The 13,147-nt window shown below is 40.6% G+C and overlaps 1 pseudogene; it reads left to right on the forward strand.

The window, feature by feature from the left end:
* The window catches only part of LOC142750384 (uncharacterized), a 122,880-nt pseudogene that overhangs the window by 87,668 nt on the left and 22,065 nt on the right, over positions 1-13,147 (forward strand).

Genomic DNA, 13,147 nt, shown 5'->3' on the forward strand with positions numbered 1-13,147 from the left:
TAACTGTCCATTTTGGTACAACCCCTTTAATTCTGTAGACAGCACTCTGCTGTTTTAATGCTATAGATATCACTCTTTAAGTCAGATCTGCGAGATCCCACAATAACCATATATATCTCACAGTCTGATTCTGTATGCTGCTGTGGGGGTTTGTGGGAAGATACTGGGCGTGCCGGTATCCCCCTACTAGGAAGTTGGGACTCGACTCTTACAGGTAGTTGCGTCATTTGCATACTAAGTGTGCAACTTCTACAGAGTATGTTTTTTTTTTCTAAATTGTTATAGTTTGAAAAATATATATTTTTTTGGGGGCTAATGATTTTTAAATGAAAACACATGAGGTATTGCTGGTGAAAGGTACTCTTTAAGCCAAAGGGATGCAGTGTTCAGCTCTTTAATTCTAGCATAAGATGGGATTTCCCAGTCCTTTAAGGTGCACATACCCTTAAAGAGGACCTGTCATTAGGTCCAACAAAGTGAGTTATTAGACTCACGTAATTGCCGCTGTGTCTGTGAGTCCAGCGGTGTTTATTTCTTACTTCTACCTCCCTATGTTGCTGAGATATTCCACCCTCTTTATTAAACAATATGTAAATGAACCGCTGGCCAACCAAGAGGGTTTGGCCACCAGCTATTCTCAATGGGCGGAGCTAGCAGAGAGCCTCTGACGCTGATTTATCAGCGTGAGGCTGTTTCCTCCAGACATTCCTAGGGCGCTGGCCTAGTAGTGTTTGGAGTAAACAGCCTCACGTTGATAGGTCAGCATCAGAGGCTCTCTGTTAGCTCCGCCCATTGAGAATAGCTGGTGGCCAAACCCTCTTAGCTAGCCAGCGGTTCATTTACATATTGTTTAATAAATAAACATCGGGCAATATCTCAGCAACGGGGGAGCGCAGAGGTACGGAATAAACACCGCTGGACTCACCTAGTGACAGGTCCTCTTTAACCCTTTCCCGACATTTGACGTATCCATACGCCAAAGTCGGGTAGGGGAAGTATGGAACGGGCTCACGGAGTGAACCCGCTCCATACGATGCCGGTGTCGGCTGTATGTTACAGCCGACACTTCAGAGTAACAAGCGGGATCACGTTCGAGCGCGATCCCGCCCACTGCAATGCAATCGCGGGGTGACGATGGTTGCTATGGCTGCCAGGTCTGCCATCTTTGTGCTCCTATTAAGCGCTGCATCTGGCAGGGCTTAATAGAAGCCTGTCAGAATTACGATATACTGCAATACATATATAGTGCAAGCGATCTAACGATCGCTGGTTGAAGTCCCCTAGGGGGACTAATAAAAAAAGTACAAATTAGTAAAATAAAATAAAAAATGTAATGTAAAAAAATAAATAAAAAATTTAAAGTCCAAAAAACCCCCCTTTTCCCATTTTCCCCCTAGAGCATAGTAAAAAAATAAATAAACATAATTGGTCCGTAAAAGTCTAAACTATTACAATTTATCATTATTTAACCCGCACGTTGAACGCCGTAAAAAAAAATTGTAAACGCCAGGATCTCTATTTTGTGGTCACCTCATCTACCACAAAAAAATGAAATAAAAAGTGATTAAAACATCGCATGTACACCAAAATGGTATCATTAAAAACCACAGCTTATCCCACAAAAAATAAGCTCTAATACCACTTAATCGACGGAAAAATAAAAAAGTTATGGCTCTTGGCATTTGGCGACACAAAATAAATTTTATTTCTTACACTTAGGTTTTTACTTGTAAAAGTAGTCAAATATAGAAAAAACTATATATATTTGGTATCGCCGTAATTGTATTGACCCACAGAATAAAGTTAACATGTTGTTTTAATTGCACAGTGAATTCCGTAAAAACGACGTGCAAAAAACTATGGAGGAATAGCTGTTTTTTTTCATTTTCTACTCCACAAAAATGTTTTCCCCCGTTTCCTAGTACATTATATGGCACAATAAATGGTGCTACCAAAATCTACAACTCGTCCAGCAAAAATGAAGCCCTCATAAGACTATATCGACGGAAAAGTAAAAAAGTTATGGCTTTTGGAAGGTAGGGAGGAAAAAACGAAAATGTAAATCTGAAAAAAGGTACAAAAATATACATCTTACATGCCAGATATAATAAAAAGAACATGAATGAATCACATAATTACTATTTACTTACAAGAATATTTTTGTGCATTAGAATTGCATTTAGTACCCGTGTTTAACTCTTTAGGTAGGCTATTGTATTTAAAAGCAACCCTGGAAGCCAAAATGTGCTACGAACAGCGAAGCAAGATACTTGAAAATCCTTTTGAACAGCTCCACCCACACACAACAGGGCCATATGAACAACTCGCAGAGAAACTTTGGCAAGGTCTTTACAAGTGAGTTCTTATTTCCTATTCAGATTATTGCTTTACTGAGATGACAATAAAACCTTACACCATAATAAATATAAAAGATTCATAATTACAAAAGGCAGCCCTATAGGAAAGCAGTTTGGGGGTTTATTATGTACTCATTACATTATGTGCTCATTACATTCTAGCTGCCTGCAGTTGTCCTACGTAGACAGGACAGTGCCCTTTATGTTATATGTTAATACAAAATCCTATTTGTCCTCTGAGTAGTGATACTGCTGGTAATAAGTAGTTGTAATGTATTTACAATAAAATGGGGTGTATTTGATCACATGTTCTATAAGAAAAGTATAACTGTAATAAAAAAACAATACCTATAACCTTCCTGGCTAAAAGTTATGTCCTCATAGAATTCTTGTTTTGTATTATATTATATACTAAGGCCTTATTTTCACGAGCGTGTTAAACGTTCATGCGACGGCCGTTGAAACAACGGCCGTCCCACGGACCTTTGTAATTCAATGGGGCCGTTCACACAGCCGTTGTTTCAACGGACTGTGTGAAGGGTCCGTGAGAAAATAGGACATGTCCTATTTTTTCACGCTTCACGCATCCCTCCATAGACTCTCATCTATGGAGGATGCGACACATCGCGTCCCGCAGCGCTGAGCACGGGTGCACCTCAGGCGTGAAAAACTGCAGTTTTTCACGTCCGAGATGCGCAACGCTCGTGTAAATAATGCCTAATAGTGCTTTGAATTGGGAATAGTAAAGCGCGAATTGTGAATGTCAATTGGACTTGGTTTTAGTTACACATAAGCAATATTAACTTCTTAATACTGATCCATTTGAAACTTATAAAAGCTAGGTCAGATGACTGAGATCCGTTTTAAACATTTAGCAACCATTGTGCTTTCGGAATATATGGGCCCATGGTTTTGTGGTAGAAAATAGAAATCTGGACTTTCCAAACACATAATAGTTATATTTAGCAATGCAGCAAACAATAATTTGGGCCTTAAAGGGGTTGTCCACTTTCTGAAAACACCGACATCCGGACCCCACACCGATCCGCAACTCCGGTTGCCTCCGTGCACCGGATGTTTGGAACGGGATGCAGTAGTTGGGGCCGGAAGCAGATGGCTCCCATCACTGCATAGCAGCCGTTCGGTGGAACTGCAGCTCTGCTCCTATTCTTTGACCGCAGCCATCTGCTTCAGGCAACATCAGTGCGGGGTCTGGGTGTCGGACACGTACTGATCATATACTGATCACCTAACTTTTGTTCTACTTTTGTTCCACTGCGATCGGTCCCTGCACACTCAACGCAACTCAAACACATTATGGGGAAAAATGGCGCTGTGTGAAATCAGGTCAGTACTATTACTGAGCTGAGCGCGAACGATGCGCTTAGCCCGACATAATAGTACTGAGCTGAGCGTAAAGGGGTTAAAGGGGTTTCTGGGTCTGTAATAATGATGGCCTATCCTTAAGATATTGATGCCCTATTCTATCGGTGGCAATCTGACAACTGTGGCTGGGAAAACATGCAGCCCCTTCATGAAACTTCTACAGATAATTGTTAAGATTATGCTATTTTTCATAGTTTTTATTTTATCTGGAAATAAATGGTATAAAAGGTAGGTCTGGACCTAGAAAGAGATGAATAACACGGAATTATACTGTATTATACACTATCTTCTATCATTTATATATTTTAATGTCTTTCATGTAATACAGCAAAGACCTGTTTTTAATATTATGCCATTTTTTTAGGTTTTGTATTGGTGACATTTCTAAATCAGAAACACTTCTTGCGCTAGTCGCTGTCCAGGGTGCTGAAAAAGTTACCGCCGATCAGTGCAGCCCATTAACTCTTTCAGCACCAAGTACAGTGACTAGCGCTGAACAACCCTGCTCTTTCAGCACCCTGGACAGTACCATGCTCGGCGCTCGGAAACGGAAACACAGAGTGCACACAGAAACCACGCGGCCGCTAAAACGGGCACACGGATCCGTCAAAAATGTCCGCTAAAACGGTGAAGGAAGTGTGCACGAGGCCTTAGATGTTCCCTGTCAGTTCTTCCTTGAGCCATATATACACGATTAAAAAAACATAAAATAAAAGTATACTTAGGCATAAGGCTGGATTCACACGACCATGTTACGTCCGTATTGGACGGAACGTATTTTGGCCGCTAATCCCAGACCGGACACACTGCAGGGAGCCGGGCTCCTAGCATCATAGTTATGTATGATGCTAGGAGTCCCTGCCTCGCTGCATGACAACTGTCCCGTACTGAAAACATGATTACAGTACGGGACAGTTGTCCTGCAGCGAGGCAGGGACTCCTTGCGTCGTACATAACTATGATGCTAGGAGCCCGGCTCCCTGCACCGTGTTTGGTCCGGGACTTCCGGACGAAATATATTCCGTCCATATATTCCGTCCATGGTCGTGTGAATCCAACCTAAGAGGCACACGCCTCTTAAGACATTTGTTGCATTTTTGGCTGTCCGTGCGTCGATGAATTAAATCTTCAACAGCCAGGAGCTGGCGTAGATCTACACTATAATTTACGCTAGTTTTTGGCTTAAATTATAATTAATGTGTCGGGATGCAGAATTGCTAAACCCAGCCCACTTTCTAAAAATTGGCAAGACTGGGTGAAATGATTTTAAACATGTCGAGAAACATAGAAATTATGTTCACTTTCTCTCAATGTTCTTAGGATTGACCAATATGTCATAAAAATATTTGTTATATTTTACAGACAACCTTGTGTTAACCATGTGTTGTCAGTGAAGATGATTGGGTAAGCACAAAAATAGGTATGTCCCCCCCCCCCTCTGCTGACTTAGGAGCAAGAGTGCCACATGCAAGAATGAGATAATGTGGTAGCCTTCTTGGCCATTCAGCAACACTGAAAAGCTATTTTTCAATTCTCCAATAAGGCCAGGATCACACATTCCCGTTTTTAGAAAGAAAGTCATAAAGAAAAGAGTGATCCATCTATTTTGAGTCTACTCCAGTGTTTGACTAAAGAAACTGAGCCAAAAACGGCAACAAAAACGGCATCAAAACTGCGTTTGTGATCCTGGCCTTAAAGCAGATTTGTCCTGTCACAGTCATGGGGTAGGTCTCTAATGTACTGAATGTGTGTCTGAACAAGTTTTCCCAGGCTCTGTCAGGAGTTACATTACCCCAGGAATGAGCGTGTCACAATGCTGCTGATATTGCAACCATTGATCAACTAGCAGGGACACAGAGAATGTCGTCTATTTTTAGTCTAGACATGCTGAATAATGCAATAGCAAAAATATTTGTTATACTCCATTGATTATTACCACACACTAATATCTCAGGTGTATCAATATACAGTATTTCCTTAGTATACTTATTATAATTGGTATTACCAGTTTTCTTTTGTCAAATTTCTATTTAGCTCATGCTCCGTTGCTAAATCTAGAATGAAGTTTATTGCTTGAGAAGAGGTCAACTTCCTCCATCTGCTGCATCACCCTCAAGCAACCGACAGTACTCTGAATTACTTGGGGAAAATGTTTTTCTTAAATGGGGTTTTCCCATCTAAGATAGTGAAGGTATATTGCTAGCTCCGGTGTTGCTGTTCCTTAAGGACACAACAATTTTATAGTTTTTTCATCGTTGCGTTCTGAGAGCCATAACTTTTTCATTTTTAGTCAACGTAGCTATATGAGGGCCTTTTTTTTTAGAGGACAAGTTGTATTTTTTAATGCTGCCATTTTGGGGTATATATATATATTCTATTAAAAAACACTTTATAATTTTTTTGTGGGGGAATGTAAAAAAAACTGCAGTTTGGCCATTGTTCTGGGGATTTCTTATGTATGGTGTTTACCGTGCGTTATCAATGACATGGTAGCTTTATTCTGCTGGTTGTTAAGATTACGGTGATCCTAAATTCATATGTTTTTTTTTATGTTTTACCACTTTTGCACAATAACACACTTTTTCCAAAAATTATTTATTTTGTATTGCTGCATTCTGAAAACCATATTTTTAGTTTTGTCGATTAAGCTTCATAAGGCTTTTTTTTTTGCCGGCGGAGTTGTTGTTTTCATTGGTACCATGTATTCCTTTTTTGGGAGGGGGGTGAACAAAATTGAAAAATAACAAAAATAACGGTTATGTGTACTTTTTAAATATTTCTGAACATTTTATTTAACTATTTTTGTCCTTCTTTGGCCCTTGGCAATGCGATCATTTGATCGCTTACATAAAACACTGCAATACATCTGTATTGCAGGGTATTATGCCTGTCAGATAGCCATACACACACGACAGATTTGGGGGCCTTCTTTAGGCCTCCAGCTGTCATAATAAACTATCAGCATCCAGCAATTGCATAGCGGGGACGCTGATGGGATGACAGAGGCAGTCCTATCTCTTTGTCTATCCACTTAGATTCCGGGGTTGATATTGACCACAGCATCTGAATGGTTAAATGGACGGAATTGAAATTATGTCTGATAACGGAAGTTGCAGCAGAGTGTCAGCTGTAATATACAGCTCCTGAGCCCCACCATACATTTGCAGGGCTCGATGCTTACTACATAGTTTGCACAATAAATTTATGGCACATGTTGCCATAGGGTTTAACCCTTACCCTCCGCAGCCATTTTTAGGATTTTCATTTTTGTTTTCTCCTCCCCACCTTCCAAAAGCCATAACTTTTTTTGTCGATGAGGGCTTGATGTTTGTGGGACGAGTTGTAGTTAGTCATGTCACCATTTATTGTACCATACAATGTATCAGGAAACTGGAAAAAAGTATTTGTAAAAAAACTGTGATCACTCCATTTTATTTTTATGGCGTTCCTTGTGCAGTTAAATTGACATGTTAACTTTTGCTATGAATATGGCGATACCAAATTTATATTTTTTTTTATGTTTTACCACTTTTACAAGAAAAAATTTTTTTTTGAAAATAAAATTTGTTTTGAATTGCCATATTCTGAGAGCCATAGTTTATTTATTTTTCCATCGATTAAGCAGTATGAGGGCTTATATTTTGCAGGGCGAGCTGTAGCATCTATTGCTATCATTACAAGTTTTTGATCACCCTTTGTTCCAATTTTTGTTGGCGATGAGGTAACAAAAGACAGATTTTGGGCTTATAATTTTTGTTTCTTTTACGGCGTTCAACGTCCGGGTTAAATAATGTTATATTGTGACAGTTTGGACTTTGATGGACTAGGCGATACCAGTTAAGTTAAATTGGAAAATATTGGGAAATTTTTGTTTAAAACGTACATTTTTTTAATTTTTTTATTTATGAACGGTTTTTAACTTTTATTTTTACTAGTCGCTCTAGGGAACTTGAACCAGCGTTTATTGGATCGCTTACAGAATGTACTGCAATACTATTGTATTGCAGTATATCGTGCCTCTGGCAGAGCTTAATAGATATACTAAGATGGCAGATCTGAGGGCCTTCATTAGGCCCCCAGGCTGCCAAGACGACCATCAGCACCCCGCGATCAAGTAACGGGGGGCCGATGGTACATCAGAGGGGGTTGCTACGCTCATTCTAACAGCTTGCCGCGGTTGCTATTGACCACAGTGTCTAAGGGGATAATTGAGCGGGATCTCTCTCGTTACACTGAAGTGTCAGCTGTAAGATGCAGCCAAAAGGCTCATTCTATGGAGCGGGCTCAGTAGTCCCCCACTAGACCTCTGCCGTATATATACGGCTGATGTCAGGAAGGGGTTAAAGGGAATGTGTTGCCAGAAAAACATGTTTTTTTTTAAAAAATTAAACATTTAGTGTGTGGGTGATTAAACATTGTTCAAATTTTTTTTATTTTTTTCGCGAGTCAGGAAATATTATAAATTTTTTCTAATTTATAATACTACCCATTTTTGGTCACTAGATGGAGCTAGTTCCCAAAATTGCAGCATTGCAACATTGGGTTAAAAGCCCTCGCTCTAGTGAGCTCTCAGCATCCCCCCCTCCTTTATCCTGGCTAGTGCCGGGATAAACGAGGGGTTTGAACGGTGTAACCTCCTACGCTGTGTGTCGCCATTTTTTGAGCTAACACACAGTGTAGTAGGTTTACATACAGTAGTAAACACACACAAACACGAACATACATTGAAATCTCTTACCTGCTCCTGCCGCCGCGGCTCCCTCCGGCCCGTCCGCTCCCTTTGCTGCCGCTGTTCCATGTGCACAAGTCCGGAAGCCGCGACCGGAAGTAGTAATATTACTGTCCGGCCGCGACTTCCGGTCCACAGGAAAATGGCGCCGGACGGCGCCAATTTCGAATAGGACTGTGTGGGAGCGGCGCATGCGCAGTTCCCACACAGACGCCGTACACGGCAGTCAATGGGACGGGAGCCGTTCGCAGTCCCTATGGGACTGTGGCTGCCGTATTCCATGTCTGTGTGTGTCGTTAATCGACACACACAGAAATGGAACAAAAAATGGCAGCCCCCATAGGGAAGAAAAAGTGTAAAAATAAGAAACAGTAAAACACAAACACACAAATGAAAATAAACGTTTATATTAAGGCACTAACATCTTTAACATATAAAAAAATTATTTGTGATGACACTGTTCCTTTAAGGAATACTCTGAATAAAACTGATATACTGGGGCATATTTACTACTACTGTTTAAGTTTTAGACAGTGAAAACTTAGTCAGAAAATGTGCCAAATCTATCAGAGGTGCATGATTTATGACAAATTTGGCGCATATTGCTAGAAATGCTAAACAATTTTCTCTTTCTTATACCACTTATTAGTAAGCTTAGTTTACACACGTTTTTTTGTGCAAAACTGTTGGTACACGGTGTCATATTTAAACCACACCCATACGTTCCCTTGTCAAGCATGATGAAAAAAGTGTATAAACTGTTAATAAATGTGGGACACAGCATGTACGTTAGAATTCTAGCTCAATGTGAGGCAGAATTCAGTTGCATTTTGAATAGTTATCTGCCCCATTTTGTTATGCCAGTGCAGGTCCTGAAAGGGCGGTGCATGACACAGGGACTCGAAGAACACCAGAATCCCTGTGTGATGTAACACACCATTGGGGCCTGCACTAGGCATGACACAGTGTATCTGTTTTTACCAGAGTGTGCCTTTAATGAGTATAAAACCACGACTCAACAACAACGTGTGAATATATCCTTGGTTTTAGTTTTGTTTAGGAAAATTTCAACAGTAAGGTGTGGAATAAATTACTCGTGTGATTTTAATTTGCTACTACAGTTAATGACTATATAATAAAGTTTTTAATTTTCTATATTTTTAGCTTCCAAAGGCTGCATACACTCCAAAACTACAGGAATGTTCTAAAAATTAAAGAAGAGACGGAAAAATGCTCTCTATCCCCAGAGATGAGACAATATCTCAGGTTAAGTCTCAGCAATACATTAGTAAATCAGGTAATACTTGAGCTCAGGTAATGTTGTATATTCAACTTATGTGCTTTTGGTGAAGCTCTATTTACCTTCTTTGGGAAATGGTGTAAAACAATAAACTTACTCCTGAAGGGCAGTTTTATAGAACACATTGTTCTAAGAAATGTTAGTATAATATTATGTTGGAATTCTTGTCTGCAGGACATGCATCTTGAGAAAGCCCTGCACAGTACTCAAACTGTTATGACTTTGGGTTAATTATTTCTGAAGAATGCTACTTGAGTTTTACTTGTTTTGAAATAAATTGCCCCGTTTAATATAGCATCTAAAATAAACGACCTTTATATTAATGGATTTGCCTTACAGCTGAAGAAAAAAATTAGCAATAAAGATTTATATCTGATAGCCTTTTATATTATATATTAACTTTAGACACAAGATATTTCAATGTGAACCCTGTTTGAGACCACTACCCAGACTTTCAGTGTAAATTGCTCTTCTAGAGGGCCAATCTTAGCTCTCAAAGTAAAGGGCCAATATACATACACTGAATGAGCTCAATATTAGAGACACCTGCCCTTTCACAATCGGAACTTCCCTGCATGAAAATTAGACATGTGACCCCGGAGTGCAGCATAAAATCAAGTGAGGAAGTTTTCCGTGGATCAGTTTCATTGTTAATCCACATTAGAATGGGAAAATTCAGTTCTGACTAACTTTGAACGAGGCATCACATCGTCATTGGCGCTAGACTAGCTGTGGAGCAGTAGTTCAGAAACTGCCAACCTTATGGGATTTTCTTGTGCATTGATATTGAGAGTAAATCGAGAATGGTGTGGTCGAGGAAAAACATCCATCAGAAGGGGATCCTGTGGACGTCAACAACTCGTCGATGAAAGGGGTCAGAGGAGGATGTCAAGAATCATTCTCACGAACAGGCGGTGCAGTCAAGCAAATTCACAGCCAAATACTAAGCTGGTGCTCCAACTAACGTCCCCGAACGCACAGCTTGTCTTTCCTTATCATGGATGGGATATAACAACAGACGACCAGTTTGAGTGCCACTGCTTTTGAAGGGAAACAGCAAGGCAAGACTCCAGTGGGCAAAAGAACATATAAATTGGATCACTGAGCAGTGGAAAAAGATCGCCTGGTCAGATGAATCCAGATTTCTATTGCACCATGCTGATGGGAGGGTCAGAATTGGGCTCAAGCAGAATGAATCGATGAACCCTTCCTGTCAACAGTTCAGGCTGGTGGAGTAATGGTGTGGGGAATGTGTTCTTGGCACACCCTGGGTCCTCTGATACCTGTGAATGGACATTTCAACAGTAGGGCTTACCTAAGCATTGTGGGCGACCAAGTTCATCCCTTCATGGCAGCTATTTACCCTATGACAGAAGGACACTTCAGCAGCAACTGTGAAAAGCTGATGAGTACTGATATTGGAGCCCCCCAATCGTGTACTGTCATACAGTGTACAAATAACCATACAATACAGTGTCATACAGTGTGGTGCCCAAATAACAGTGCAAAATAACACTTCCATGTTTTCTCAATAACAATGCTGTAGAGTGCCACCATCACCACACATACATATAATACGTATTAATAGTATACTGTGCAGTGCCTAAGTAGCAGTTCCACACAACGCTTAACCCCTTCCAGACATTTGACATACGTGTACATCATCCATACACCACGGGTGTCTGGTGTCTATGTATTACAGCTGACAAAAAATGGCGACAGCACCCTGCGACACTAATGCCACCTAAACCACTAAATATAAATAAATATGCACTAAAGCTAAATCTACTTACAAATAGGGAGGTTCTTAGTGCACATTTTGATCAAAAAGTGTTAGCCCACCTGCCACGACAAGGCGACCTCTGTATTGTGGGAACCTACGCTGCACATACACCCAGAACTGGGACTAAGCCTACATATATACCTGGGGATGGTAGGATCCAGCATTGAACTGATTAAAATCACCCAGGGCAGAATGGGAGGAGTGCAAGAACAACAAGTGGAGGCAGTCACTAACCCCACATATATGGATCCCATAAACACAACAAAAATTGAACAGCACAATCCAACTAAATGATACAAAATGTATGCAGGTGCAAGAACACCTATGACTGCAGATATACAGCAGACAAAAAATGGCGACAGCACCCTGCGACACTAATGCCACATAAACCACTAAATATGCACTAAATATGCACCAAAGCTAAATCTACTTACAAATAGGGAGGTTCTTAGTGCACTAAGAACCTCCCTATTTGTAAGTAGATTTAGCTTTAGTGCATATTTAGTGCATACTTATTTATATTTAGTGGTTTAGGTGGCATTAGTGTCGCAGGGTGCTGTCGCCATTTTTAAAATGTTTAAAAGTGTCACCGTTGACAGGGCCGCCATTAGGAATTTCTGGGCCCCATACAGCCAATGAGTCTGGGCCCCCCTCTATTACCGAAGGTTGGACAACGGAAAGTGGTGCGCTCACATTTTTACGTTATGGACGTTAACTGATTTTGGTACTGATGTCAATTACGGTGAACGAAACCATGGGTCAGGCACATGACCGGTTAATGCCTTGGTTTCAATAGCTATTAATGCACCGGTTTTGTTCAATTCAGCCAAAACTTAGTCCACTGTATGGCACACAGTGGTATACGTCGCCCGGGGAATGGCTCTGGGGAAACTCCTAAAGACACTGTCCATAAATGGACAGTGACGTTAGTAGCTTTCCCAGGGCTGGAGTCTGCGGGCAGAGCCTCTACTAGCGCTCTGCCCGGAGACTCCGGCGCTGTTCCTGATGTTCATATTTGGACAGTAATGTCCGGAGCTTCCCCAGGGCCAAAGTCCAAGGGCAGAGCGATTGCGGTGCTCTGCCTGGGGACTCCAGCATTGGGAGCTCCTGACATTACTGTCTATATAGTGTTGTCAGGGGCAGTATACGTTTTTTTTGTGCGGGCTATCTCAGGACAGAATAGCACACTATGCTATTCCATCCTTCAAAGAAAGTTAAACCCCATTCACTTGTAGTGAAATTTCAGTGCGCAATCTGCACCGAAAATAGGAGAGTTTTAGCCATGTGCCAATTTAGAAGCAAATTGTTCTTCTATTACTCTTCCAACCTACATGTATTTAGTCTTGTATTTCTCAGAACATGTTGGGCTTCCATATTGTGTAAAAAAATAAGTGATATATTTTACATTTAAAAAAATGTAAAAGGAAAAACGGGAAATAAATAAAAATGTGAATATGTAATTGTAGGTGAGTTTTTTTTATTTACATCTGGTGCATGCCACTGGGTAAACACACCTGAATACATATTTGGCAACTTCTTTCGACTTCAGTGATACTAAATGTGAGCACATTTCTTACACGCTTGGCACAAGG

This window comes from Rhinoderma darwinii, chromosome 3 (assembly GCF_050947455.1).
Source record: "Rhinoderma darwinii isolate aRhiDar2 chromosome 3, aRhiDar2.hap1, whole genome shotgun sequence".
NCBI lineage: Eukaryota > Metazoa > Chordata > Amphibia > Anura > Rhinodermatidae > Rhinoderma > Rhinoderma darwinii.